Genomic DNA, 24,437 nt, shown 5'->3' on the forward strand with positions numbered 1-24,437 from the left:
GCCGTGATCGTATAGTGGTTAGTACTCTGCGTTGTGGCCGCAGCAACCCCGGTTCGAATCCGGGTCACGGCAGGCTCTTTACTTTCTTCCTCTGCAACTATTTCTTCAGGTTGCAACCAATCTAGTGACTTTCTAAAGCATCCAGGAACCTTCGGCTCTGCTTGCTTCACTTCTTCATTACAACATTTTGCCTTTCTCTGCTTTGTAGCATCTTCAAACATCTTCACAAACACCATCCTCACATGGCATCTTGGCCTCACCAGTTGCCAGTCCCTTGCTAAGCCTAGGCCAACTTTCACCACTTGCCTTCCCCAAGAAACCCGCACAAGAAAAAGACCTATGTTACACAGAGCACTTGAGCATCAATTCACCTTGGCGCCCATACTTTGGATGGCTGCTAGCAATGCTTAAAGGACAACTCTGCTTTGACATTGTTCTGCACAGACAACTTTAACAGCAGACCCTGATCAATCATGCAGAGATAATGCTTTGAGGATTTTGCTCCTAGAAGGAGATAGAAGAACTTAGCCTGCCGTGCCCCACTCACAACAGACAGCTGCTCAGACAGAGGACCCTTTCCATACTGCTTGGCTTCACTCCTTGTCTTCACCCAGCAACTTTCCCGTTAACACTAACTACACTCGGTGCGGCTGCAACAACAACAGCTTAAGAAATGTGTGAATAACTCCGGGACTAGCATACAAAATGTGCCCTGATCCTATAGTGGCTAGTACTCTTTGTTATGGCTGCAAGCAACCTGGTGTGAATACGGTTTACGGCAGGCTGCTTTCTGCACTCCTCTTGCAACCTTCTTCAAGCTTTTAGAACAGCATTGTGAATATCTGGACTCAGAGAGAGCAAATTCATGACATTTTTATAGAGATTATCTCTCAAAGAAGTTCTCGCTACAGAAGACGTTCAGTGGAATAGGGCACTTCAACGAGGCCCGGTCTCCTTGCGGCCGCAAGAAAAACTTGCTATACGTATGTCAGCAGTAGGGCCAGTGGCGCAATGGATAACGCGTCTGACTACGGATCAGAAGATTGTAGGTTTGACTCCTACTTGGCTCGATTAACATGCCGTGATCGTATAGTGGTTAGTATTCTGCGTTGTGGCCGCAGCAACCCCGGTTCGAATCTGGGTCACGGCAGGCTCTTTACTTTCTTCCTCTGCAACTATTTCTTCAGGTTGCAACCAATCTAGTGACTTTCTAAAGCATCCAGGAACCTTCGGCTCTGCTTGCTTCACTTCTTCATTACAACATTTTGCCTTTCTCTGCTTTGTAGCATCTTCAAACATCTTCACAAACACCATCCTCACATGGCATCTTGGCCTCACCAGTTGCCAGTCCCTTGCTAAGCCTAGGCCAACTTTCACCACTTGCCTTCCCCAAGAAACCCGCACAAGAAAAAGACCTATGTTACACAGAGCACTTGAGCATCAATTCACCTTGGCGCCCATACTTTGGATGGCTGCTAGCAATGCTTAAAGGACAACTCTGCTTTGACATTGTTCTGCACAGACAACTTTAACAGCAGACCCTGATCAATCATGCAGAGATAATGCTTTGAGGATTTTGCTCCTAGAAGGAGATAGAAGAACTTAGCCTGCCGTGCCCCACTCACAACAGACAGCTGCTCAGACAGAGGACCCTTTCCATACTGCTTGGCTTCACTCCTTGTCTTCACCCAGCAACTTTCCCGTTAACACTAACTACACTCGGTGCGGCTGCAACAACAACAGCTTAAGAAATGTGTGAATAACTCCGGGACTAGCATACAAAATGTGCCCTGATCCTATAGTGGCTAGTACTCTTTGTTATGGCTGCAAGCAACCTGGTGTGAATACGGTTTACGGCAGGCTGCTTTCTGCACTCCTCTTGCAACCTTCTTCAAGCTTTTAGAACAGCATTGTGAATATCTGGACTCAGAGAGAGCAAATTCATGACATTTTTATAGAGATTATCTCTCAAAGAAGTTCTCGCTACAGAAGACGTTCAGTGGAATAGGGCACTTCAACGAGCCCCGGTCTCCTTGCGGCCGCAAGAAAAACTTGCTATACGTATGTCAGCAGTAGGGCCAGTGGCGCAATGGATAACGCGTCTGACTACGGATCAGAAGATTGTAGGTTCGACTCCTACTTGGCTCGATTAACATGCCGTGATCGTATAGTGGTTAGTATTCTGCGTTGTGGCCGCAGCAACCCCGGTTCGAATCTGGGTCACGGCAGGCTCTTTACTTTCTTCCTCTGCAACTATTTCTTCAGGTTGCAACCAATCTAGTGACTTTCTAAAGCATCCAGGAACCTTAGGCTCTGCTTTCTTCATTACAACATTTTGCCTTTCTCTGCTTTGTAGCATCTTCAAACATCTTCACAAACACCATCCTCACATGGCATCTTGGCCTCACCAGTTGCCAGTCCCTTGCTAAGCCTAGGCCAACTTTCACCACTTGCCTTCCCCAAGAAACCCGCACAAGAAAAAGACCTATGTTACACAGAGCACTTGAGCATCAATTCACCTTGGCGCCCATACTTTGGATGGCTGCTAGCAATGCTTAAAGGACAACTCTGCTTTGACATTGTTCTGCACAGACAACTTTAACAGCAGACCCTGATCAATCATGCAGAGATAATGCTTTGAGGATTTTGCTCCTAGAAGGAGATAGAAGAACTTAGCCTGCCGTGCCCCACTCACAACAGACAGCTGCTCAGACAGAGGACCCTTTCCATACTGCTTGGCTTCACTCCTTGTCTTCACCCAGCAACTTTCCCGTTAACACTAACTACACTCGGTGCGGCTGCAACAACAACAGCTTAAGAAATGTGTGAATAACTCCGGGACTAGCATACAAAATGTGCCCTGATCCTATAGTGGCTAGTACTCTTTGTTATGGCTGCAAGCAACCTGGTGTGAATACGGTTTACGGCAGGCTGCTTTCTGCACTCCTCTTGCAACCTTCTTCAAGCTTTTAGAACAGCATTGTGAATATCTGGACTCAGAGAGAGCAAATTCATGACATTTTTATAGAGATTATCTCTCAAAGAAGTTCTCGCTACAGAAGACGTTCAGTGGAATAGGGCACTTCAACGAGGCCCGGTCTCCTTGCGGCCGCAAGAAAAACTTGCTATACGTATGTCAGCAGTAGGGCCAGTGGCGCAATGGATAACGCGTCTGACTACGGATCAGAAGATTGTAGGTTCGACTCCTACCTGGCTCGATTAACATGCCGTGATCGTATAGTGGTTAGTACTCTGCGTTGTGGCTGCAGCAACCCCGGTTCGAATCCAGGTCACGGCAGGCTCTTTACTTTCTTCCTCTGCAACTATTTCTTCAGGTTGCAACCAATCTAGTGACTTTCTAAAGCATCCAGGAACCTTCGGCTCTGCTTGCTTCACTTCTTCATTACAACATTTTGCCTTTCTCTGCTTTGTAGCATCTTCAAACATCTTCACAAACACCATCCTCACATGGCATCTTGGCCTCACCAGTTGCCAGTCCCTTGCTAAGCCTAGGCCAACTTTCACCACTTGCCTTCCCCAAGAAACCCGCACAAGGAAAAGACCTATGTTACACAGAGCACTTGAGCATCAATTCACCTTGGCGCCCATACTTTGGATGGCTGCTAGCAATGCTTAAAGGACAACTCTGCTTTGACATTGTTCTGCACAGACAACTTTAACAGCAGACCCTGATCAATCATGCAGAGATAATGCTTTGAGGATTTTGCTCCTAGAAGGAGATAGAAGAACTTAGCCTGCCGTGCCCCACTCACAACAGACAGCTGCTCAGACAGAGGACCCTTTCCATACTGCTTGGCTTCACTCCTTGTCTTCACCCAGCAACTTTCCCGTTAACACTAACTACACTCGGTGCGGCTGCAACAACAACAGCTTAAGAAATGTGTGAATAACTCCGGGACTAGCATACAAAATGTGCCCTGATCCTATAGTGGCTAGTACTCTTTGTTATGGCTGCAAGCAACCTGGTGTGAATACGGTTTACGGCAGGCTGCTTTCTGCACTCCTCTTGCAACCTTCTTCAAGCTTTTAGAACAGCATTGTGAATATCTGGACTCAGAGAGAGCAAATTCATGACATTTTTATAGAGATTATCTCTCAAAGAAGTTCTCGCTACAGAAGACGTTCAGTGGAATAGGGCACTTCAACGAGGCCCGGTCTCCTTGCGGCCGCAAGAAAAACTTGCTATACGTATGTCAGCAGTAGGGCCAGTGGCGCAATGGATAACGCGTCTGACTACGGATCAGAAGATTGTAGGTTCGACTCCTACCTGGCTCGATTAACATGCCGTGATCGTATAGTGGTTAGTACTCTGCGTTGTGGCTGCAGCAACCCCGGTTCGAATCCGGGTCACGGCAGGCTCTTTACTTTCTTCCTCTGCAACTATTTCTTCAGGTTGCAACCAATCTAGTGACTTTCTAAAGCATCCAGGAACCTTCGGCTCTGCTTGCTTCACTTCTTCATTACAACATTTTGCCTTTCTCTGCTTTGTAGCATCTTCAAACATCTTCACAAACACCATCCTCACATGGCATCTTGGCCTCACCAGTTGCCAGTCCCTTGCTAAGCCTAGGCCAACTTTCACCACTTGCCTTCCCCAAGAAACCCGCACAAGAAAAAGACCTATGTTACACAGAGCACTTGAGCATCAATTCACCTTGGCGCCCATACTTTGGATGGCTGCTAGCAATGCTTAAAGGACAACTCTGCTTTGACATTGTTCTGCACAGACAACTTTAACAGCAGACCCTGATCAATCATGCAGAGATAATGCTTTGAGGATTTTGCTCCTAGAAGGAGATAGAAGAACTTAGCCTGCCGTGCCCCACTCACAACAGACAGCTGCTCAGACAGAGGACCCTTTCCATACTGCTTGGCTTCACTCCTTGTCTTCACCCAGCAACTTTCCCGTTAACACTAACTACACTCGGTGTGGCTGCAACAACAACAGCTTAAGAAATGTGTGAATAACTCCGGGACTAGCATACAAAATGTGCCCTGATCCTATAGTGGCTAGTACTCTTTGTTATGGCTGCAAGCAACCTGGTGTGAATACGGTTTACGGCAGGCTGCTTTCTGCACTCCTCTTGCAACCTTCTTCAAGCTTTTAGAACAGCATTGTGAATATCTGGACTCAGAGAGAGCAAATTCATGACATTTTTATAGAGATTATCTCTCAAAGAAGTTCTCGCTACAGAAGACGTTCAGTGGAATAGGGCACTTCAACGAGGCCCGGTCTCCTTGCGGCCGCAAGAAAAACTTGCTATACATATGTCAGCAGTAGGGCCAGTGGCGCAATGGATAACGCGTCTGACTACGGATCAGAAGATTGTAGGTTCGACTCCTACCTGGCTCGATTAACATGCCGTGATCGTATAGTGGTTAGTACTCTGCGTTGTGGCCGCAGCAACCCCGGTTCGAATCCGGGTCACGGCAGGCTCTTTACTTTCTTCCTCTGCAACTATTTCTTCAGGTTGCAACCAATCTAGTGACTTTCTAAAGCATCCAGGAACCTTCGGCTCTGCTTGCTTCACTTCTTCATTACAACATTTTGCCTTTCTCTGCTTTGTAGCATCTTCAAACATCTTCACAAACACCATCCTCACATGGCATCTTGGCCTCACCAGTTGCCAGTCCCTTGCTAAGCCTAGGCCAACTTTCACCACTTGCCTTCCCCAAGAAACCCGCACAAGAAAAAGACCTATGTTACACAGAGCACTTGAGCATCAATTCACCTTGGCGCCCATACTTTGGATGGCTGCTAGCAATGCTTAAAGGACAACTCTGCTTTGACATTGTTCTGCACAGACAACTTTAACAGCAGACCCTGATCAATCATGCAGAGATAATGCTTTGAGGATTTTGCTCCTAGAAGGAGATAGAAGAACTTAGCCTGCCGTGCCCCACTCACAACAGACAGCTGCTCAGACAGAGGACCCTTTCCATACTGCTTGGCTTCACTCCTTGTCTTCACCCAGCAACTTTCCCGTTAACACTAACTACACTCGGTGCGGCTGCAACAACAACAGCTTAAGAAATGTGTGAATAACTCCGGGACTAGCATACAAAATGTGCCCTGATCCTATAGTGGCTAGTACTCTTTGTTATGGCTGCAAGCAACCTGGTGTGAATACGGTTTACGGCAGGCTGCTTTCTGCACTCCTCTTGCAACCTTCTTCAAGCTTTTAGAACAGCATTGTGAATATCTGGACTCAGAGAGAGCAAATTCATGACATTTTTATAGAGATTATCTCTCAAAGAAGTTCTCGCTACAGAAGACGTTCAGTGGAATAGGGCACTTCAACGAGGCCCGGTCTCCTTGCGGCCGCAAGAAAAACTTGCTATACGTATGTCAGCAGTAGGGCCAGTGGCGCAATGGATAACGCGTCTGACTACGGATCAGAAGATTGTAGGTTCGACTCCTACTTGGCTCGATTACCATGCCGTGATCGTATAGTGGTTAGTATTCTGCGTTGTGGCCGCAGCAACCCCGGTTCGAATCTGGGTCACGGCAGGCTCTTTACTTTCTTCCTCTGCAACTATTTCTTCAGGTTGCAACCAATCTAGTGATTTTCTAAAGCATCCAGGAACCTTCGGCTCTGCTTGCTTCACTTCTTCATTACAACATTTTGCCTTTCTCTGCTTTGTAGCATCTTCAAACATCTTCACAAACACCATCCTCACATGGCATCTTGGCCTCACCAGTTGCCAGTCCCTTGCTAAGCCTAGGCCAACTTTCACCACTTGCCTTCCCCAAGAAACCCGCACAAGAAAAAGACCTATGTTACACAGAGCACTTGAGCATCAATTCACCTTGGCGCCCATACTTTGGATGGCTGCTAGCAATGCTTAAAGGACAACTCTGCTTTGACATTGTTCTGCACAGACAACTTTAACAGCAGACCCTGATCAATCATGCAGAGATAATGCTTTGAGGATTTTGCTCCTAGAAGGAGATAGAAGAACTTAGCCTGCCGTGCCCCACTCACAACAGACAGCTGCTCAGACAGAGGACCCTTTCCATACTGCTTGGCTTCACTCCTTGTCTTCACCCAGCAACTTTCCCGTTAACACTAACTACACTCGGTGCGGCTGCAACAACAACAGCTTAAGAAATGTGTGAATAACTCCGGGACTAGCATACAAAATGTGCCCTGATCCTATAGTGGCTAGTACTCTTTGTTATGGCTGCAAGCAACCTGGTGTGAATACGGTTTACGGCAGGCTGCTTTCTGCACTCCTCTTGCAACCTTCTTCAAGCTTTTAGAACAGCATTGTGAATATCTGGACTCAGAGAGAGCAAATTCATGACATTTTTATAGAGATTATCTCTCAAAGAAGTTCTCGCTACAGAAGACGTTCAGTGGAATAGGGCACTTCAACGAGGCCCGGTCTCCTTGCGGCCGCAAGAAAAACTTGCTATACATATGTCAGCAGTAGGGCCAGTGGCGCAATGGATAACGCGTCTGACTATGGATCAGAAGATTGTAGGTTCGACTCCTACCTGGCTCGATTAACATGCCGTGATCGTATAGTGGTTAGTACTCTGCGTTGTGGCCGCAGCAACCCCGGTTCGAATCCGGGTCACGGCAGGCTCTTTTCTTTCTTCCTCTGCAACTATTTCTTCAGGTTGCAACCAATCTAGTGACTTTCTAAAGCATCCAGGAACCTTCGGCTCTGCTTGCTTCACTTCTTCATTACAACATTTTGCCTTTCTCTGCTTTGTAGCATCTTCAAACATCTTCACAAACACCATCCTCACATGGCATCTTGGCCTCACCAGTTGCCAGTCCCTTGCTAAGCCTAGGCCAACTTTCACCACTTGCCTTCCCCAAGAAACCCGCACAAGAAAAAGACCTATGTTACACAGAGCACTTGAGCATCAATTCACCTTGGCGCCCATACTTTGGATGGCTGCTAGCAATGCTTAAAGGACAACTCTGCTTTGACATTGTTCTGCACAGACAACTTTAACAGCAGACCCTGATCAATCATGCAGAGATAATGCTTTGAGGATTTTGCTCCTAGAAGGAGATAGAAGAACTTAGCCTGCCGTGCCCCACTCACAACAGACAGCTGCTCAGACAGAGGACCCTTTCCATACTGCTTGGCTTCACTCCTTGTCTTCACCCAGCAACTTTCCCGTTAACACTAACTACACTCGGTGCGGCTGCAACAACAACAGCTTAAGAAATGTGTGAATAACTCCGGGACTAGCATACAAAATGTGCCCTGATCCTATAGTGGCTAGTACTCTTTGTTATGGCTGCAAGCAACCTGGTGTGAATACGGTTTACGGCAGGCTGCTTTCTGCACTCCTCTTGCAACCTTCTTCAAGCTTTTAGAACAGCATTGTGAATATCTGGACTCAGAGAGAGCAAATTCATGACATTTTTATAGAGATTATCTCTCAAAGAAGTTCTCGCTACAGAAGACGTTCAGTGGAATAGGGCACTTCAACGAGGCCCGGTCTCCTTGCGGCCGCAAGAAAAACTTGCTATACGTATGTCAGCAGTAGGGCCAGTGGCGCAATGGATAACGCGTCTGACTATGGATCAGAAGATTGTAGGTTCGACTCCTACTTGGCTCGATTACCATGCCGTGATCGTATAGTGGTTAGTATTCTGCGTTGTGGCCGCAGCAACCCCGGTTCGAATCTGGGTCACGGCAGGCTCTTTACTTTCTTCCTCTGCAACTATTTCTTCAGGTTGCAACCAATCTAGTGACTTTCTAAAGCATCCAGGAACCTTCGGCTCTGCTTGCTTCACTTCTTCATTACAACATTTTGCCTTTCTCTGCTTTGTAGCATCTTCAAACATCTTCACAAACACCATCCTCACATGGCATCTTGGCCTCACCAGTTGCCAGTCCCTTGCTAAGCCTAGGCCAACTTTCACCACTTGCCTTCCCCAAGAAACCCGCACAAGAAAAAGACCTATGTTACACAGAGCACTTGAGCATCAATTCACCTTGGCGCCCATACTTTGGATGGCTGCTAGCAATGCTTAAAGGACAACTCTGCTTTGACATTGTTCTGCACAGACAACTTTAACAGCAGACCCTGATCAATCATGCAGAGATAATGCTTTGAGGATTTTGCTCCTAGAAGGAGATAGAAGAACTTAGCCTGCCGTGCCCCACTCACAACAGACAGCTGCTCAGACAGAGGACCCTTTCCATACTGCTTGGCTTCACTCCTTGTCTTCACCCAGCAACTTTCCCGTTAACACTAACTACACTCGGTGCGGCTGCAACAACAACAGCTTAAGAAATGTGTGAATAACTCCGGGACTAGCATACAAAATGTGCCCTGATCCTATAGTGGCTAGTACTCTTTGTTATGGCTGCAAGCAACCTGGTGTGAATACGGTTTACGGCAGGCTGCTTTCTGCACTCCTCTTGCAACCTTCTTCAAGCTTTTAGAACAGCATTGTGAATATCTGGACTCAGAGAGAGCAAATTCATGACATTTTTATAGAGATTATCTCTCAAAGAAGTTCTCGCTACAGAAGACGTTCAGTGGAATAGGGCACTTCAACGAGGCCCGGTCTCCTTGCGGCCGCAAGAAAAACTTGCTATACGTATGTCAGCAGTAGGGCCAGTGGCGCAATGGATAACGCGTCTGACTATGGATCAGAAGATTGTAGGTTCGACTCCTACTTGGCTCGATTAACATGCCGTGATCGTATAGTGGTTAGTATTCTGCGTTGTGGCCGCAGCAACCCCGGTTCGAATCTGGGTCACGGCAGGCTCTTTACTTTCTTCCTCTGCAACTATTTCTTCAGGTTGCAACCAATCTAGTGACTTTCTAAAGCATCCAGGAACCTTAGGCTCTGCTTGCTTCACTTCTTCATTACAACATTTTGCCTTTCTCTGCTTTGTAGCATCTTCAAACATCTTCACAAACACCATCCTCACATGGCATCTTGGCCTCACCAGTTGCCAGTCCCTTGCTAAGCCTAGGCCAACTTTCACCACTTGCCTTCCCCAAGAAACCCGCACAAGAAAAAGACCTATGTTACACAGAGCACTTGAGCATCAATTCACCTTGGCGCCCATACTTTGGATGGCTGCTAGCAATGCTTAAAGGACAACTCTGCTTTGACATTGTTCTGCACAGACAACTTTAACAGCAGACCCTGATCAATCATGCAGAGATAATGCTTTGAGGATTTTGCTCCTAGAAGGAGATAGAAGAACTTAGCCTGCCGTGCCCCACTCACAACAGACAGCTGCTCAGACAGAGGACCCTTTCCATACTGCTTGGCTTCACTCCTTGTCTTCACCCAGCAACTTTCCCGTTAACACTAACTACACTCGGTGCGGCTGCAACAACAACAGCTTAAGAAATGTGTGAATAACTCCGGGACTAGCATACAAAATGTGCCCTGATCCTATAGTGGCTAGTACTCTTTGTTATGGCTGCAAGCAACCTGGTGTGAATACGGTTTACGGCAGGCTGCTTTCTGCACTCCTCTTGCAACCTTCTTCAAGCTTTTAGAACAGCATTGTGAATATCTGGACTCAGAGAGAGCAAATTCATGACATTTTTATAGAGATTATCTCTCAAAGAAGTTCTCGCTACAGAAGACGTTCAGTGGAATAGGGCACTTCAACGAGGCCCGGTCTCCTTGCGGCCGCAAGAAAAACTTGCTATACGTATGTCAGCAGTAGGGCCAGTGGCGCAATGGATAACGCGTCTGACTAAGGAACAGAAGATTGTAGGTTCGACTCCTACCTGGCTCGATTAACATGCCGTGATCGTATAGTGGTTAGTACTCTGCGTTGTGGCCGCAGCAACCCCGGTTCGAATCCGGGTCACGGCAGGCTCTTTACTTTCTTCCTCTGCAACTATTTCTTCAGGTTGCAACCAATCTAGTGACTTTCTAAAGCATCCAGGAACCTTCGGCTCTGCTTGCTTCACTTCTTCATTACAACATTTTGCCTTTCTCTGCTTTGTAGCATCTTCAAACATCTTCACAAACACCATCCTCACATGGCATCTTGGCCTCACCAGTTGCCAGTCCCTTGCTAAGCCTAGGCCAACTTTCACCACTTGCCTTCCCCAAGAAACCCGCACAAGAAAAAGACCTATGTTACACAGAGCACTTGAGCATCAATTCACCTTGGCGCCCATACTTTGGATGGCTGCTAGCAATGCTTAAAGGACAACTCTGCTTTGACATTGTTCTGCACAGACAACTTTAACAGCAGACCCTGATCAATCATGCAGAGATAATGCTTTGAGGATTTTGCTCCTAGAAGGAGATAGAAGAACTTAGCCTGCCGTGCCCCACTCACAACAGACAGCTGCTCAGACAGAGGACCCTTTCCATACTGCTTGGCTTCACTCCTTGTCTTCACCCAGCAACTTTCCCGTTAACACTAACTACACTCGGTGCGGCTGCAACAACAACAGCTTAAGAAATGTGTGAATAACTCCGGGACTAGCATACAAAATGTGCCCTGATCCTATAGTGGCTAGTACTCTTTGTTATGGCTGCAAGCAACCTGGTGTGAATACGGTTTACGGCAGGCTGCTTTCTGCACTCCTCTTGCAACCTTCTTCAAGCTTTTAGAACAGCATTGTGAATATCTGGACTCAGAGAGAGCAAATTCATGACATTTTTATAGAGATTATCTCTCAAAGAAGTTCTCGCTACAGAAGACGTTCAGTGGAATAGGGCACTTCAACGAGGCCCGGTCTCCTTGCGGCCGCAAGAAAAACTTGCTATACGTATGTCAGCAGTAGGGCCAGTGGCGCAATGGATATCGCGTCTGACTACGGATCAGAAGATTGTAGGTTTGACTCCTACTTGGCTCGATTAACATGCCGTGATCGTATAGTGGTTAGTATTCTGCGTTGTGGCCGCAGCAACCCCGGTTCGAATCTGGATCACGGCAGGCTCTTTACTTTCTTCCTCTGCAACTATTTCTTCAGGTTGCAACCAATCTAGTGACTTTCTAAAGCATCCAGGAACCTTAGGCTCTGCTTGCTTCACTTCTTCATTACAACATTTTGCCTTTCTCTGCTTTGTAGCATCTTCAAACATCTTCACAAACACCATCCTCACATGGCATCTTGGCCTCACCAGTTGCCAGTCCCTTGCTAAGCCTAGGCCAACTTTCACCACTTGCCTTCCCCAAGAAACCCGCACAAGAAAAAGACCTATGTTACACAGAGCACTTGAGCATCAATTCACCTTGGCGCCCATACTTTGGATGGCTGCTAGCAATGCTTAAAGGACAACTCTGCTTTGACATTGTTCTGCACAGACAACTTTAACAGCAGACCCTGATCAATCATGCAGAGATAATGCTTTGAGGATTTTGCTCCTAGAAGGAGATAGAAGAACTTAGCCTGCCGTGCCCCACTCACAACAGACAGCTGCTCAGACAGAGGACCCTTTCCATACTGCTTGGCTTCACTCCTTGTCTTCACCCAGCAACTTTCCCGTTAACACTAACTACACTCGGTGCGGCTGCAACAACAACAGCTTAAGAAATGTGTGAATAACTCCGGGACTAGCATACAAAATGTGCCCTGATCCTATAGTGGCTAGTACTCTTTGTTATGGCTGCAAGCAACCTGGTGTGAATACGGTTTACGGCAGGCTGCTTTCTGCACTCCTCTTGCAACCTTCTTCAAGCTTTTAGAACAGCATTGTGAATATCTGGACTCAGAGAGAGCAAATTCATGACATTTTTATAGAGATTATCTCTCAAAGAAGTTCTCGCTACAGAAGACGTTCAGTGGAATAGGGCACTTCAACGAGGCCCGGTCTCCTTGCGGCCGCAAGAAAAACTTGCTATACGTATGTCAGCAGTAGGGCCAGTGGCGCAATGGATAACGCGTCTGACTACGGATCAGAAGATTGTAGGTTCGACTCCTACCTGGCTCGATTAACATGCCATGATCGTATAGTGGTTAGTACTCTGCGTTGTGGCTGCAGCAACCCCGGTTCGAATCCGGGTCACGGCAGGCTCTTTACTTTCTTCCTCTGCAACTATTTCTTCAGGTTGCAACCAATCTAGTGACTTTCTAAAGCATCCAGGAACCTTCGGCTCTGCTTGCTTCACTTCTTCATTACAACATTTTGCCTTTCTCTGCTTTGTAGCATCTTCAAACATCTTCACAAACACCATCCTCACATGGCATCTTGGCCTCACCAGTTGCCAGTCCCTTGCTAAGCCTAGGCCAACTTTCACCACTTGCCTTCCCCAAGAAACCCGCACAAGGAAAAGACCTATGTTACACAGAGCACTTGAGCATCAATTCACCTTGGCGCCCATACTTTGGATGGCTGCTAGCAATGCTTAAAGGACAACTCTGCTTTGACATTGTTCTGCACAGACAACTTTAACAGCAGACCCTGATCAATCATGCAGAGATAATGCTTTGAGGATTTTGCTCCTAGAAGGAGATAGAAGAACTTAGCCTGCCGTGCCCCACTCACAACAGACAGCTGCTCAGACAGAGGACCCTTTCCATACTGCTTGGCTTCACTCCTTGTCTTCACCCAGCAACTTTCCCGTTAACACTAACTACACTCGGTGCGGCTGCAACAACAACAGCTTAAGAAATGTGTGAATAACTCCGGGACTAGCATACAAAATGTGCCCTGATCCTATAGTGGCTAGTACTCTTTGTTATGGCTGCAAGCAACCTGGTGTGAATACGGTTTACGGCAGGCTGCTTTCTGCACTCCTCTTGCAACCTTCTTCAAGCTTTTAGAACAGCATTGTGAATATCTGGACTCAGAGAGAGCAAATTCATGACATTTTTATAGAGATTATCTCTCAAAGAAGTTCTCGCTACAGAAGACGTTCAGTGGAATAGGGCACTTCAACGAGGCCCGGTCTCCTTGCGGCCGCAAGAAAAACTTGCTATACGTATGTCAGCAGTAGGGCCAGTGGCGCAATGGATAACGCGTCTGACTACGGATCAGAAGATTGTAGGTTCGACTCCTACTTGGCTCGATTAACATGCCGTGATCGTATAGTGGTTAGTATTCTGCGTTGTGGCCGCAGCAACCCCGGTTCGAATCTGGGTCACGGCAGGCTCTTTACTTTCTTCCTCTGCAACTATTTCTTCAGGTTGCAACCAATCTAGTGACTTTCTAAAGCATCCAGGAACCTTAGGCTCTGCTTGCTTCACTTCTTCATTACAACATTTTGCCTTTCTCTGCTTTGTAGCATCTTCAAACATCTTCACAAACACCATCCTCACATGGCATCTTGGCCTCACCAGTTGCCAGTCCCTTGCTAAGCCTAGGCCAACTTTCACCACTTGCCTTCCCCAAGAAACCCGCACAAGAAAAAGACCTATGTTACACAGAGCACTTGAGCATCAATTCACCTTGGCGCCCATACTTTGGATGGCTGCTAGCAATGCTTAAAGGACAACTCTGCTTTGACATTGTTCTGCACAGACAACTTTAACAGCAGACCCTGATCAATCATGCAGAGATAATGCTTTGAGGATTTTGCTCCTAGAAGGAGATAGAAGAACTTAGCCTGCCGTGCCCCACTCACAACAGACAGCTGCTCAGACAGAGGACCCTTTCCATACTGCTTGGCTTCACTCCTTGTCTTCACCCAGCAACTTTCCCGTTAACACTAACTACACTCGGTGCGGCTGCAACAACAACAGCTTAAGAAATGTGTGAATAACTCCGGGACTAGCATACAAAATGTGCCCTGATCCTATAGTGGCTAGTACTCTTTGTTATGGCTGCAAGCAACCTGGTGTGAATACGGTTTACGGCAGGCTGCTTTCTGCACTCCTCTTGCAACCTTCTTCAAGCTTTTAGAACAGCATTGTGAATATCTGGACTCAGAGAGAGCAAATTCATGACATTTTTATAGAGATTATCTCTCAAAGAAGTTCTCGCTACAGAAGACGTTCAGTGGAATAGGGCACTTCAACGAGGCCCGGTCTCCTTGCGGCCGCAAGAAAAACTTGCTATACGTATGTCAGCAGTAGGGCCAGTGGCGCAATGGATAACGCGTCTGACTAAGGAACAGAAGATTGTAGGTTCGACTCCTACCTGGCTCGATTAACATGCCGTGATCGTATAGTGGTTAGTACTCTGCGTTGTGGCCGCAGCAACCCCGGTTCGAATCCGGGTCACGGCAGGCTCTTTACTTTCTTCCTCTGCAACTATTTCTTCAGGTTGCAACCAATCTAGTGACTTTCTAAAGCATCCAGGAACCTTCGGCTCTGCTTGCTTCACTTCTTCATTACAACATTTTGCCTTTCTCTGCTTTGTAGCATCTTCAAACATCTTCACAAACACCATCCTCACATGGCATCTTGGCCTCACCAGTTGCCAGTCCCTTGCTAAGCCTAGGCCAACTTTCACCACTTGCCTTCCCCAAGAAACCCGCACAAGAAAAAGACCTATGTTACACAGAGCACTTGAGCATCAATTCACCTTGGCGCCCATACTTTGGATGGCTGCTAGCAATGCTTAAAGGACAACTCTGCTTTGACATTGTTCTGCACAGACAACTTTAACAGCAGACCCTGATCAATCATGCAGAGATAATGCTTTGAGGATTTTGCTCCTAGAAGGAGATAGAAGAACTTAGCCTGCCGTGCCCCACTCACAACAGACAGCTGCTCAGACAGAGGACCCTTTCCATACTGCTTGGCTTCACTCCTTGTCTTCACCCAGCAACTTTCCCGTTAACACTAACTACACTCGGTGCGGCTGCAACAACAACAGCTTAAGAAATGTGTGAATAACTCCGGGACTAGCATACAAAATGTGCCCTGATCCTATAGTGGCTAGTACTCTTTGTTATGGCTGCAAGCAACCTGGTGTGAATACGGTTTACGGCAGGCTGCTTTCTGCACTCCTCTTGCAACCTTCTTCAAGCTTTTAGAACAGCATTGTGAATATCTGGACTCAGAGAGAGCAAATTCATGACATTTTTATAGAGATTATCTCTCAAAGAAGTTCTCGCTACAGAAGACGTTCAGTGGAATAGGGCACTTCAACGAGGCCCGGTCTCCTTGCGGCCGCAAGAAAAACTTGCTATACGTATGTCAGCAGTAGGGCCAGTGGCGCAATGGATAACGCGTCTGACTACGGATCAGAAGATTGTAGGTTTGACTCCTACTTGGCTCGATTAACATGCCGTGATCGTATAGTGGTTAGTATTCTGCGTTGTGGCCGCAGCAACCCCGGTTCGAATCTGGGTCACGGCAGGCTCTTTACTTTCTTCCTCTGCAACTATTTCTTCAGGTTGCAACCAATCTAGTGACTTTCTAAAGCATCCAGGAACCTTAGGCTCTGCTTGCTTCACTTCTTCATTACAACATTTTGCCTTTCTCTGCTTTGTAGCATCTTCAAACATCTTCACAAACACCATCCTCACATGGCATCTTGGCCTCACCAGTTGCCAGTCCCTTGCTAAGCCTAGGCCAACTTTCACCACTTGCCTTCCCCAAGAAACCCGCACAAGAAAAAGACCTATGTTACACAGAGCACTTGAGCATCAATTCACCTTGGCGCCCATACTTTGGATGGCTGCTAGCAATGCTTAAAGGACAACTCTGCTTTGACATTGTTCTGCACAGACAACTTTAACAGCAGACCCTGATCAATCATGCAGAGATAATGCTTTGAGGATTTTGCTCCTAGAAGGAGATAGAAGAACTTAGCCTGCCGTGCCCCACTCACAACAGACAGCTGCTCAGACAGAGGACCCTTTCCATACTGCTTGGCTTCACTCCTTGTCTTCACCCAGCAACTTTCCCGTTAACACTAACTACACTCGGTGCGGCTGCAACAACAACAGCTTAAGAAATGTGTGAATAACTCCGGGACTAGCATACAAAATGTGCCCTGATCCTATAGTGGCTAGTACTCTTTGTTATGGCTGCAAGCAACCTGGTGTGAATACGGTTTACGGCAGGCTGCTTTCTGCACTCCTCTTGCAACCTTCTTCAAGCTTTTAGAACAGCATTGTGAATATCTGGACTCAGAGAGAGCAAATTCATGACATTTTTATAGAGATTATCTCTCAAAGAAGTTCTCGCTACAGAAGACGTTCAGTGGAATAGGGCACTTCAACGAGGCCCGGTCTCCTTGCGGCCGCAAGAAAAACTTGCTATACGTATGTCAGCAGTAGGGCCAGTGGCGCAATGGATAACGCGTCTGACTACGGATCAGAAGATTGTAGGTTCGACTCCTACCTGGCTCGATTAACATGCCATGATCGTATAGTGGTTAGTACTCTGCGTTGTGGCTGCAGCAACCCCGGTTCGAATCCGGGTCACGGCAGGCTCTTTACTTTCTTCCTCTGCAACTATTTCTTCAGGTTGCAACCAATCTAGTGACTTTCTAAAGCATCCAGGAACCTTCGGCTCTGCTTGCTTCACTTCTTCATTACAACATTTTGCCTTTCTCTGCTTTGTAGCATCTTCAAACATCTTCACAAACACCATCCTCACATGGCATCTTGGCCTCACCAGTTGCCAGTCCCTTGCTAAGCCTAGGCCAACTTTCACCACTTGCCTTCCCCAAGAAACCCGCACAAGGAAAAGACCTATGTTACACAGAGCACTTGAGCATCAATTCACCTTGGCGCCCATACTTTGGATGGCTGCTAGCAATGCTTAAAGGACAACTCTGCTTTGACATTGTTCTGCACAGACAACTTTAACAGCAGACCCTGATCAATCATGCAGAGATAATGCTTTGAGGATTTTGCTCCTAGAAGGAGATAGAAGAACTTAGCCTGCCGTGCCCCACTCACAACAGACAGCTGCTCAGACAGAGGACCCTTTCCATACTGCTTGGCTTCACTCCTTGTCTTCACCCAGCAACTTTCCCGTTAACACTAACTACACTCGGTGTGGCTGCAACAACAACAGCTTAAGAAATGTGTGAATAACTCCGGGACTAGCATACAAAATGTGCCCTGATCCTATAGTGGCTAGTACTCTTTGTTATGGCTGCAAGCAACCTGGTGTGAATACGGTTTACGGCAGGCTGCTTTCTGCACTCCTCTTGCAACCTTCTTCAAGCTTTTAGAACAGCATTGTGAATATCTGGACTCAGAGAGAGCAAATTCATGACATTTTTATAGAGATTATCTCTCAAAGAAGTTCTCGCTACAGAAGACGTTCAGTGGAATAGGGCACTTCAACGAGGCCCGGTCTCCTTGCGGCCGCAAGAAAAACTTGCTATACATATGTCAGCAGTAGGGCCAGTGGCGCAATGGATAACGCGTCTGACTACGGATCAGAAGATTGTAGGTTTGACTCCTACCTGGCTCGATTAACATGCCGTGATTGTATAGTGGTTAGTACTCTGCGTTGTGGCCACAGCAACCCCGGTTCGAATCTGGGTCACGGCAGGCTCTTTACTTTCTTCCTCTGCAACTATTTCTTCAGGTTGCAACCAATCTAGTGACTTTCTAAAGCATCCAGGAACCTTCGGCTCTGCTTGCTTCACTTCTTCATTACAACATTTTGCCTTTCTCTGCTTTGTAGCATCTTCAAACATCTTCACAAACACCATCCTCACATGGCATCTTGGCCTCACCAGTTGCCAGTCCCTTGCTAAGCCTAGGCCAACTTTCACCACTTGCCTTCCCCAAGAAACCCGCACAAGGAAAAGACCTATGTTACACAGAGCACTTGAGCATCAATTCACCTTGGCGCCCATACTTTGGATGGCTGCTAGCAATGCTTAAAGGACAACTCTGCTTTGACATTGTTCTGCACAGACAACTTTAACAGCAGACCCTGATCAATCATGCAGAGATAATGCTTTGAGGATTTTGCTCCTAGAAGGAGATAGAAGAACTTAGCCTGCCGTGCCCCACTCACAACAGACAGCTGCTCAGACAGAGGACCCTTTCCATACTGCTTGGCTTCACTCCTTGTCTTCACCCAGCAACTTTCCCGTTAACACTAACTACACTCGGTGCGGCTGCAACAACAACAGCTTAAGAAATGTGTGAATAACTCCGGGACTAGCATACAAAATGTGCCCTGATCCTATAGTGGCTAGTACTCTTTGTTGTGGCTGCAAGCAACCTGGTGTGAATACGGTTTACGGCAGGCTGCTTTCTGCACTCCTCTTGCAACCTTCTTCAAGCTTTTAGAACAGCATTGTGAATATCTGGACTCAGAGAGAGCAAATTCATGACATTTTTATAGAGATTATCTCTCAAAGAAGTTCTCGCTACAGAAGACGTTCAGTGGAATAGGGCACTTCAACGAGGCCCGGTCTCCTTGCGGCCGCAAGAAAAACTTGCTATACGTATGTCAGCAGTAGGGCCAGTGGCGCAATGGATAACGCGTCTGACTACGGATCAGAAGATTGTAGGTTCGACTCCTACCTGGCTTGATTGCCGTGATCGTATATTGGTTAGTACTCTGCGTTGTGGCCGCAGCAACCCTGGTTCGAATCCGGGTCACGGCAGGCTCTTTACTTTCTTCCTCTGCAACTATTTCTTCAGGTTGCAACCAATCTAGTGACTTTCTAAAGCATCCAGGAACCTTCGGCTCTGCTTGCTTCACTTCTTCATTACAACATTTTGCCTTTCTCTGCTTTGTAGCATCTTCAAACATCTTCACAAACACCATCCTCACATGGCATCTTGGCCTCACCAGTTGCCAGTCCCTTGCTAAGCCTAGGCCAACTTTCACCACTTGCCTTCCCCAAGAAACCCGCACAAGAAAAAGACCTATGTTACACAGAGCACTTGAGCATCAATTCACCTTGGCGCCCATACTTTGGATGGCTGCTAGCAATGCTTAAAGGACAACTCTGCTTTGACATTGTTCTGCACAGACAACTTTAACAGCAGACCCTGATCAATCATGCAGAGATAATGCTTTGAGGATTTTGCTCCTAGAAGGAGATAGAAGAACTTAGCCTGCCGTGCCCCACTCACAACAGACAGCTGCTCAGACAGAGGACCCTTTCCATACTGCTTGGCTTCACTCCTTGTCTTCACCCAGCAACTTTCCCGTTAACACTAACTACACTCGGTGTGGCTGCAACAACAACAGCTTAAGAAATGTGTGAATAACTCCGGGACTAGCATACAAAATGTGCCCTGATCCTATAGTGGCTAGTACTCTTTGTTATGGCTGCAAGCAACCTGGTGTGAATACGGTTTACGGCAGGCTGCTTTCTGCACTCCTCTTGCAACCTTCTTCAAGCTTTTAGAACAGCATTGTGAATATCTGGACTCAGAGAGAGCAAATTCATGACATTTTTATAGAGATTATCTCTCAAAGAAGTTCTCGCTACAGAAGACGTTCAGTGGAATAGGGCACTTCAACGAGGCCCGGTCTCCTTGCGGCCGCAAGAAAAACTTGCTATACGTATGTCAGCAGTAGTGCCAGTGGCGCAATGGATAACGCGTCTGACTACGGATCAGAAGATTGTAGGTTCGACTCCTACTTGGCTCGATTAACATGCCGTGATCGTATAGTGGTTAGTACTCTGCGTTGTGGCCGCAGCAACCCTGGTTCGAATCTGGGTCACGGCAGGCTCTTTACTTTCTTCCTCTGCAACTATTTCTTCAGGTTGCAACCAATCTAGTGACTTTCTAAAGCATCCAGGAACCTTAGGCTCTGCTTGCTTCACTTCTTCATTACAACATTTTGCCTTTCTCTGCTTTGTAGCATCTTCAAACATCTTCACAAACACCATCCTCACATGGCATCTTGGCCTCACCAGTTGCCAGTCCCTTGCTAAGCCTAGGCCAACTTTCACCACTTGCCTTCCCCAAGAAACCCGCACAAGGAAAAGACCTATGTTACACAGAGCACTTGAGCATCAATTCACCTTGGCGCCCATACTTTGGATGGCTGCTAGCAATGCTTAAAGGACAACTCTGCTTTGACATTGTTCTGCACAGACAACTTTAACAGCAGACCCTGATCAATCATGCAGAGATAATGCTTTGAGGATTTTGCTCCTAGAAGGAGATAGAAGAACTTAGCCTGCCGTGCCCCACTCACAACAGACAGCTGCTCAGACAGAGGACCCTTTCCATACTGCTTGGCTTCACTCCTTGTCTTCACCCAGCAACTTTCCCGTTAACACTAACTACACTCGGTGCGGCTGCAACAACAACAGCTTAAGAAATGTGTGAATAACTCCGGGACTAGCATACAAAATGTGCCCTGATCCTATAGTGGCTAGTACTCTTTGTTGTGGCTGCAAGCAACCTGGTGTGAATACGGTTTACGGCAGGCTGCTTTCTGCACTCCTCTTGCAACCTTCTTCAAGCTTTTAGAACAGCATTGTGAATATCTGGACTCAGAGAGAGCAAATTCATGACATTTTTATAGAGATTATCTCTCAAAGAAGTTCTCGCTACAGAAGACGTTCAGTGGAATAGGGCACTTCAACGAGGCCCGGTCTCCTTGCGGCCGCAAGAAAAACTTGCTATATGTATGTCAGCAGTAGGGCCAGTGGCGCAATGGATAACGCGTCTGACTACGGATCAGAAGATTGTAGGTTCGACTCCTACCTGGCTCGATTGCCGTGATCGTATAGTGGTTAGTACTCTGCGTTGTGGCCGCAGCAACCCCGGTTCGAATCCGGGTCACGGCAGGCTCTTTACTTTCTTCCTCTGCAACTATTTCTTCAGGTTGCAACCAATCTAGTGACTTTCTAAAGCATCCAGGAACCTTCGGCTCTGCTTGCTTCACTTCTTCATTACAACATTTTGCCTTTCTCTGCTTTGTAGCATCTTCAAACATCTTCACAAACACCATCCTCACATGGCATCTTGGCCTCACCAGTTGCCAGTCCCTTGCTAAGCCTAGGCCAACTTTCACCACTTGCCTTCCCCAAGAAACCCGCACAAGAAAAAGACCTATGTTACACAGAGCACTTGAGCATCAATTCACCTTGGCGCCCATACTTTGGATGGCTGCTAGCAATGCTTAAAGGACAACTCTGCTTTGACATTGTTCTGCACAGACAACTTTAACAGCAGACCCTGATCAATCATGCAGAGATAATGCTTTGAGGATTTTGCTCCTAGAAGGAGATAGAAGAACTTAGCCTGCCGTGCCCCACTCACAACAGACAGCTGCTCAGACAGAGGACCCTTTCCATACTGCTTGGCTTCACTCCTTGTCTTCACCCAGCAACTTTCCCGTTAACACTAACTACACTCGGTGCGGCTGCAACAACAACAGCTTAAGAAATGTGTGAATAACTCCGGGACTAGCATACAAAATGTGCCCTGATCCTATAGTGGCTAGTACTCTTTGTTATGGCTGCAAGCAACCTGGTGTGAATACGGTTTACGGCAGGCTGCTTTCTGCACTCCTCTTGCAACCTTCTTCAAGCTTTTAGAACAGCATTGTGAATATCTGGACTCAGAGAGAGCAAATTCATGACATTTTTATAGAGATTATCTCTCAAAGAAGTTCTCGCTACAGAAGACGTTCAGTGGAATAGGGCACTTCAACGAGGCCCGGTCTCCTTGCGGCCGCAAGAAAAACTTGCTATACGTATGTCAGCAGTAGGGCCAGTGGCGCAATGGATAACGCGTCTGACTACGGATCAGAAGATTGTAGGTTCGACTCCTACCTGGCTCGATTAACATGCTGTGATCGTATAGTGGTTAGTACTCTGCGTTGTGGCCGCAGCAACCCTGGTTCGAATCCGGGTTCCTCTGCAACTATTTCTTCAGGTTGCAACCAATCTAGTGACTTTCTAAAGCATCCAGGGACCTTCGGCTCTGCTTGCTTCACTTCTTCATTACAACATTTTGCCTTTCTCTGCTTTGTAGCATCTTCAAACATCTTCACAAACACCATCCTCACATGGCATCTTGGCCTCACCAGTTGCCAGTCCCTTGCTAAGCCTAGGCCAACTTTCACCACTTGCCTTCCCCAAGAAACCCGCACAAGAAAAAGACCTATGTTACACAGAGCACTTGAGCATCAATTCACCTTGGCGCCCATACTTTGGATGGCTGCTAGCAATGCTTAAAGGACAACTCTGCTTTGACATTGTTCTGCACAGACAACTTTAACAGCAGACCCTGATCAATCATGCAGAGATAATGCTTTGAGGATTTTGCTCCTAGAAGGAGATAGAAGAACTTAGCCTGCCGTGCCCCACTCACAACAGACAGCTGCTCAGACAGAGGACCCTTTCCATACTGCTTGGCTTCACTCCTTGTCTTCACCCAGCAACTTTCCCGTTAACACTAACTACACTCGGTGCGGCTGCAACAACAACAGCTTAAGAAATGTGTGAATAACTCCGGGACTAGCATACAAAATGTGCCCTGATCCTATAGTGGCTAGTACTCTTTGTTATGGCTGCAAGCAACCTGGTGTGAATACGGTTTACGGCAGGCTGCTTTCTGCACTCCTCTTGCAACCTTCTTCAAGCTTTTAGAACAGCATTGTGAATATCTGGACTCAGAGAGAGCAAATTCATGACATTTTTATAGAGATTATCTCTCAAAGAAGTTCTCGCTACAGAAGACGTTCAGTGGAATAGGGCACTTCAACGAGGCCCGGTCTCCTTGCGGCCACAAGAAAAACTTGCTATACGTATGTCAGCAGTAGGGCCAGTGGCGCAATGGATAACGCGTCTGACTACGGATCAGAAGATTGTAGGTTCGACTCCTACCTGGCACGATTAACATGCCGTGATCGTATAGTGGTTAGTACTCTGCGTTGTGGCCGCAGCAACCCCGGTTCGAATCTGGGTCACGGCAGGCTCTTTACTTTCTTCCTCTGCAACTATTTCTTCAGGTTGCAACCAATCTAGTGACTTTCTAAAGCATCCAGGAACCTTCGGCTCTGCTTGCTTCACTCCTTCATTACAACATTTTGCCTTTCTCTGCTTTGTAGCATCTTCAAACATCTTCACAATCACCATCCTCACATGGCATCTTGGCCTCACCAGTTGCCAGTCCCTTGCTAAGCCTAGGCCAACTTTCACCACTTGCCTTCCCCAAGAAACCCGCACAAGAAAAAGACCTATGTTACACAGAGCACTTGAGCATCAATTCACCTTGGCGCCCATACTTTGGATGGCTGCTAGCAATGCTTAAAGGACAACTCTGCTTTGACATTGTTCTGCACAGACAACTTTAACAGCAGACCCTGATCAATCATGCAGAGATAATGCTTTGAGGATTTTGCTCCTAGAAGGAGATAGAAGAACTTAGCCTGCCGTGCCCCACTCACAACAGACAGCTGCTCAGACAGAGGACCCTTTCCATACTGCTTGGCTTCACTCCTTGTCTTCACCCAGCAACTTTCCCGTTAACACTAACTACACTCGGTGCGGCTGCAACAACAACAACTTAAGAAATGTGTGAATAACTCCGGGACTAGCATACAAAATGTGCCCTGATCCTATAGTGGCTAGTACTCTTTGTTATGGCTGCAAGCAACCTGG

The 24,437-nt window shown here is 47.0% G+C and overlaps 29 non-coding genes across 29 annotated transcripts; all 29 read left to right on the forward strand.

Moving 5' to 3' along the window:
- On the forward strand, positions 1–72 carry TRNAH-GUG (transfer RNA histidin (anticodon GUG)). The gene has a single exon. It is a non-coding gene; the product is annotated as a tRNA-His (tRNA).
- A 925-nt stretch (positions 73–997) lies between these two features.
- On the forward strand, positions 998–1,070 carry TRNAR-ACG (transfer RNA arginine (anticodon ACG)). Its single transcript has one exon. It is a non-coding gene; the product is annotated as a tRNA-Arg (tRNA).
- A 1,005-nt stretch (positions 1,071–2,075) lies between these two features.
- On the forward strand, positions 2,076–2,148 carry TRNAR-ACG (transfer RNA arginine (anticodon ACG)). The gene has a single exon. It is a non-coding gene; the product is annotated as a tRNA-Arg (tRNA).
- Positions 2,149–3,145: 997 nt separating this feature from the next.
- TRNAR-ACG (transfer RNA arginine (anticodon ACG)) lies at positions 3,146–3,218 on the forward strand. The gene has a single exon. It is a non-coding gene; the product is annotated as a tRNA-Arg (tRNA).
- Positions 3,219–4,223: 1,005 nt separating this feature from the next.
- TRNAR-ACG (transfer RNA arginine (anticodon ACG)) lies at positions 4,224–4,296 on the forward strand. Its single transcript has one exon. It is a non-coding gene; the product is annotated as a tRNA-Arg (tRNA).
- Positions 4,297–4,304: 8 nt separating this feature from the next.
- On the forward strand, positions 4,305–4,376 carry TRNAH-GUG (transfer RNA histidin (anticodon GUG)). The gene has a single exon. It is a non-coding gene; the product is annotated as a tRNA-His (tRNA).
- Positions 4,377–5,301: 925 nt separating this feature from the next.
- On the forward strand, positions 5,302–5,374 carry TRNAR-ACG (transfer RNA arginine (anticodon ACG)). Its single transcript has one exon. It is a non-coding gene; the product is annotated as a tRNA-Arg (tRNA).
- An 8-nt stretch (positions 5,375–5,382) lies between these two features.
- TRNAH-GUG (transfer RNA histidin (anticodon GUG)) lies at positions 5,383–5,454 on the forward strand. The gene has a single exon. It is a non-coding gene; the product is annotated as a tRNA-His (tRNA).
- Positions 5,455–6,379: 925 nt separating this feature from the next.
- TRNAR-ACG (transfer RNA arginine (anticodon ACG)) lies at positions 6,380–6,452 on the forward strand. The gene has a single exon. It is a non-coding gene; the product is annotated as a tRNA-Arg (tRNA).
- Positions 6,453–7,457: 1,005 nt separating this feature from the next.
- TRNAH-AUG (transfer RNA histidin (anticodon AUG)) lies at positions 7,458–7,530 on the forward strand. Its single transcript has one exon. It is a non-coding gene; the product is annotated as a tRNA-His (tRNA).
- An 8-nt stretch (positions 7,531–7,538) lies between these two features.
- TRNAH-GUG (transfer RNA histidin (anticodon GUG)) lies at positions 7,539–7,610 on the forward strand. Its single transcript has one exon. It is a non-coding gene; the product is annotated as a tRNA-His (tRNA).
- A 925-nt stretch (positions 7,611–8,535) lies between these two features.
- Positions 8,536–8,608, forward strand: TRNAH-AUG (transfer RNA histidin (anticodon AUG)). Its single transcript has one exon. It is a non-coding gene; the product is annotated as a tRNA-His (tRNA).
- Positions 8,609–9,613: 1,005 nt separating this feature from the next.
- TRNAH-AUG (transfer RNA histidin (anticodon AUG)) lies at positions 9,614–9,686 on the forward strand. The gene has a single exon. It is a non-coding gene; the product is annotated as a tRNA-His (tRNA).
- Positions 9,687–10,691: 1,005 nt separating this feature from the next.
- TRNAL-AAG (transfer RNA leucine (anticodon AAG)) lies at positions 10,692–10,764 on the forward strand. Its single transcript has one exon. It is a non-coding gene; the product is annotated as a tRNA-Leu (tRNA).
- Positions 10,765–10,772: 8 nt separating this feature from the next.
- Positions 10,773–10,844, forward strand: TRNAH-GUG (transfer RNA histidin (anticodon GUG)). Its single transcript has one exon. It is a non-coding gene; the product is annotated as a tRNA-His (tRNA).
- Positions 10,845–11,769: 925 nt separating this feature from the next.
- TRNAR-ACG (transfer RNA arginine (anticodon ACG)) lies at positions 11,770–11,842 on the forward strand. The gene has a single exon. It is a non-coding gene; the product is annotated as a tRNA-Arg (tRNA).
- Positions 11,843–12,847: 1,005 nt separating this feature from the next.
- On the forward strand, positions 12,848–12,920 carry TRNAR-ACG (transfer RNA arginine (anticodon ACG)). Its single transcript has one exon. It is a non-coding gene; the product is annotated as a tRNA-Arg (tRNA).
- Positions 12,921–13,925: 1,005 nt separating this feature from the next.
- On the forward strand, positions 13,926–13,998 carry TRNAR-ACG (transfer RNA arginine (anticodon ACG)). Its single transcript has one exon. It is a non-coding gene; the product is annotated as a tRNA-Arg (tRNA).
- Positions 13,999–15,003: 1,005 nt separating this feature from the next.
- TRNAL-AAG (transfer RNA leucine (anticodon AAG)) lies at positions 15,004–15,076 on the forward strand. The gene has a single exon. It is a non-coding gene; the product is annotated as a tRNA-Leu (tRNA).
- Positions 15,077–15,084: 8 nt separating this feature from the next.
- On the forward strand, positions 15,085–15,156 carry TRNAH-GUG (transfer RNA histidin (anticodon GUG)). The gene has a single exon. It is a non-coding gene; the product is annotated as a tRNA-His (tRNA).
- A 925-nt stretch (positions 15,157–16,081) lies between these two features.
- Positions 16,082–16,154, forward strand: TRNAR-ACG (transfer RNA arginine (anticodon ACG)). Its single transcript has one exon. It is a non-coding gene; the product is annotated as a tRNA-Arg (tRNA).
- Positions 16,155–17,159: 1,005 nt separating this feature from the next.
- Positions 17,160–17,232, forward strand: TRNAR-ACG (transfer RNA arginine (anticodon ACG)). The gene has a single exon. It is a non-coding gene; the product is annotated as a tRNA-Arg (tRNA).
- Positions 17,233–18,237: 1,005 nt separating this feature from the next.
- TRNAR-ACG (transfer RNA arginine (anticodon ACG)) lies at positions 18,238–18,310 on the forward strand. The gene has a single exon. It is a non-coding gene; the product is annotated as a tRNA-Arg (tRNA).
- A 1,005-nt stretch (positions 18,311–19,315) lies between these two features.
- On the forward strand, positions 19,316–19,388 carry TRNAR-ACG (transfer RNA arginine (anticodon ACG)). The gene has a single exon. It is a non-coding gene; the product is annotated as a tRNA-Arg (tRNA).
- A 1,000-nt stretch (positions 19,389–20,388) lies between these two features.
- On the forward strand, positions 20,389–20,461 carry TRNAR-ACG (transfer RNA arginine (anticodon ACG)). Its single transcript has one exon. It is a non-coding gene; the product is annotated as a tRNA-Arg (tRNA).
- Positions 20,462–21,466: 1,005 nt separating this feature from the next.
- TRNAR-ACG (transfer RNA arginine (anticodon ACG)) lies at positions 21,467–21,539 on the forward strand. The gene has a single exon. It is a non-coding gene; the product is annotated as a tRNA-Arg (tRNA).
- Positions 21,540–21,542: 3 nt separating this feature from the next.
- On the forward strand, positions 21,543–21,614 carry TRNAH-GUG (transfer RNA histidin (anticodon GUG)). The gene has a single exon. It is a non-coding gene; the product is annotated as a tRNA-His (tRNA).
- A 925-nt stretch (positions 21,615–22,539) lies between these two features.
- TRNAR-ACG (transfer RNA arginine (anticodon ACG)) lies at positions 22,540–22,612 on the forward strand. The gene has a single exon. It is a non-coding gene; the product is annotated as a tRNA-Arg (tRNA).
- A 983-nt stretch (positions 22,613–23,595) lies between these two features.
- Positions 23,596–23,668, forward strand: TRNAR-ACG (transfer RNA arginine (anticodon ACG)). Its single transcript has one exon. It is a non-coding gene; the product is annotated as a tRNA-Arg (tRNA).
- Positions 23,669–24,437: the final 769 nt, after the last annotated feature.

The sequence above is a fragment of the Hyperolius riggenbachi genome, chromosome 3, assembly GCF_040937935.1.
Source record: "Hyperolius riggenbachi isolate aHypRig1 chromosome 3, aHypRig1.pri, whole genome shotgun sequence".
NCBI lineage: Eukaryota > Metazoa > Chordata > Amphibia > Anura > Hyperoliidae > Hyperolius > Hyperolius riggenbachi.